Source organism: Dendrobates tinctorius, unplaced genomic scaffold (genome assembly GCF_039654945.1).
Source record: "Dendrobates tinctorius isolate UK_male_01 unplaced genomic scaffold, ASM3965494v1 ptg000060l, whole genome shotgun sequence".
In the NCBI taxonomy this organism is placed as follows: Eukaryota; Metazoa; Chordata; class Amphibia; order Anura; family Dendrobatidae; genus Dendrobates; species Dendrobates tinctorius.
In genome coordinates this window covers 11,364,985-11,368,048 of record NW_027361728.1, presented here as the reverse complement: position 1 = coordinate 11,368,048, position 3,064 = coordinate 11,364,985, and the positions used below count along the sequence as shown (strand labels likewise).

Genomic DNA, 3,064 nt, shown 5'->3' with positions numbered 1-3,064 from the left:
AATTTGGTTGTATTAATCAATAAAACCAATTCTGATTCTGTATTGATGGTGTGTGTTTCATTTATTTCACCTCATTTTCATTCTTCAAAGCCTACACACAGTACATTGGCTGGAAATCCTACAGTTTCTGCAGCATCAACCACCTTTTTGACCCTCCCGCCCATAGTCCTTTGATTCTCGACACATGACAGGCAGAGATCACTGCATTTACATTAATCTGACCCAAAAAAAACTAACAAATTGTAAATACAATATTTTTTATTTAGAAAACAATATAGAAATTGTTGGCATCGAAAAACTAGAAATACAGCCAAATATTATTACATTTGAAGAACTCCAAAACGGACATTTTTAAACAACACAAATTTTTAGGGGGATTTTGTGCACCATAGACAGTAACTATTAGGGGAGATAGTGGTACTCAGGGGTATACGGATAGTTGGCCTGGGAGCTGCCTGAGTCAGAAAAGTAATTTGTGTTATTTGTTGGCCTATACTCCGTTGGCCGCTGCTGTTGGGTGGGTGGTGTGGGTCGGAACAGGTTAAAAACGCCCATTAAAATATTTGTGTATGATGCTATTGGAGCAGGGTCCTGTAAAGCAGTGATTGACATCTGCACCATTGTCATTAATATAGACTGCCTCTCCGGTGTCAAGCTTCGAATTTTATTGGCAATTGTCATGCCAAAGAAATCAAATTCATCCTCGCTTGTGGTTTTTTTAATTAAATCTAGTGTGTCCGAGGATGCCTTTAAGGTGGTGTCAATGTGTTTTTTTTTGGTTCTTTTTTTGCTCGGCTCTCCAGACACCGGAAAGGCAGTGGCTACACATGCTTCTGAGGAACCCAATGGTTCATCAGCTGCAGAAACAGATGTTTCGGCAGCTGATGAAGATGGGGCTACATCAGAAGTTGTGTTGCGACATGGTGCCGAGATGTCACCTGCCTCACAAGACCCTGCTCCATCTTCTGATTCATTGACGTTTTCAATTATGTTCCCTTGAGTGCTGTTGAGAGAAAAAAGAAAAACATGAGGATTAAAAATTACATATTTTATTCGGACAAACTGTTTGGCCAACTACAAAAAAATTTCATGACAACTGCGGTGCCCCATTTTACATTGCATGATTATAACGCATGTTTGTATTTTACTCATTTGGAATCAGTGCGTGCTATATATACACAGTGCAAATTATCTTTGCTGTCAATCAGCGCCAACAAATGGCAGCGAAACATGCAGTATTGTTAGAAGCTGCTGCACATGTCAGAATTTATTGGAGCTTCACAAGCACTTTATAACGCATAGTGAAGATGTCCAATAGAGACCAAAAGTTCTTAGACATCTTTTCATTCAAAGACTTTTATGTATTTTCATTATAATGAAAATTGTAGAATCAGTACGAAGGGAGTATACAATGACAAAGGTGAACGGATGGACTTGCAATGCTTGTTTAACACCGTGTAGCATGGAGGAGGAGGTGTGATGCTGTGGGGGTGCTTTGCTGGTGAAACTGTTGTGGATTTCGAAATGTATGGCATTGTGAACCAGCATGGCTACCACGGAATCTTTAGGCGTTATGCTCTTACATCCGGTTTGCTGTTCGTTGGGACATAATTTGTGTAGTCAACAGGACAATGACCAGAAACACACCTCCAGCCTGTGTAAGGTGCTACGCTAGATGACCTGGCCTCCACAGTTACCAGACCTAAACCCAAACAAGATGGTGTGGGTTGAGGTTGGCCCGCAGAGTGAAGTCAAACAAGTGCTAAGCATCTGTGTAAACTCCTTAAAGACAGGTGGAAGACAATTTCCAAGGAGTAACTGGAACCATCAGTGTGCTAAGCATTTCAGAAAATTAAAAAGATGTAAAATTTCTATATCCGAGAAGTAATTGAAATAAAGAAAACTGCTTGAATGCGGTATTTTTTTTTTGGCGTAAACTTACCTTCGCAATGTCCGGCTGGTGATGAGAAACTGAAGTTCTTGGAAGTACGGAAATGTTCTGCTGGTTGGGGATGCGCCACTTTTTTGACAGCTGGCAATGAATTTATTAAACCTGTCCCGAACCGAACGCCAACGTTGTTTGACATCACTGTCTACAAAAGAAAGACAACAAGATTTTTACCACCTTTTTTGCTTTAATAACAAGTGATAACAAAAATAATCCTGAAAAAGTTAGTTACCAATTTGTGACTGTGTGGCTTTTGTAAAGGAGTGCCAGTCAGGGTACATATCACTTAAAATTTTGGCCCAGCAACGATCCCTGTTGCCACGATCTTTGTACAGCCTGTCTGCCGGGTCCCAAAGGGATGGGTAATCACGCACCTACACACAAATAGAAAATGGAATTAGGAACTATATCAGTTACACTAATAAAAATCTAAAAAACAAAAATTTACATATAAGCCATAACAACTAATTTAGGTAGTGAGCACTGATATTGCATAGCTACTAAAAGTAGCCATACGTTAGCGGCTTCATATTTTTCGAATGTGAGCGAGGGGATAATACTCATTGCCTTTTCATAGGCTATTAATATCAACCCGAAGTTGTCTGCGTTTCCTTTATGATTGCAAACTTGTATGTAGATGCAACGTCCACCCTATATTTTGGTGCCAGAAATGCATAGCAGACAACTATGGGATGTTAAATGGAGGCTGGGTTGGGGTTCATAAACATGGCCTGTTTTGAGGCTCTGATTGGCCACAGTTGTATGCGTTTCTTTTCTGGCTGTAAAATTCCTGGGAGGCCTAAAATAATTTTGACGTGGGGTCCCCCTATATTTTTTGCTCAGAAAGGCAAAGCAGACAGCTGTGGCCTAGGCCCCGTCACACTAAGCGACTTAACAGCGATCCCGACACCGATATCAAGGTGTCAGGATCGCTAGTAAGTCGCTATGTGCTCGCTGGTGAGCTGTTACACAGGCAGCTTCACCAGCGATCATCACAGCGATGCCGAGCAGACGGCATCGCTGTCCACCCGTTAAAAATTGTATTAAAATACAAAATCTTTTTATTCTCACCTTCCGATGTCCCACGCAGTATTCCGGCCTATCTTGACGCTACGG

The 3,064-nt window shown here is 41.1% G+C and overlaps 1 long non-coding RNA gene across 1 annotated transcript; it reads right to left on the bottom strand.

Annotated features, from left to right (window-relative positions):
* Positions 1-375: 375 nt before the first annotated feature.
* On the bottom strand, positions 376-2,794 carry LOC141092501 (uncharacterized). The gene is made up of 3 exons (XR_012232815.1): positions 2,181-2,794; positions 1,943-2,093; positions 376-1,003 (listed from the first exon to the last, which is right to left on the bottom strand). It is a non-coding gene; the product is annotated as an uncharacterized lncRNA (long non-coding RNA).
* Between the last annotated feature and the right edge of the window lie 270 nt (positions 2,795-3,064).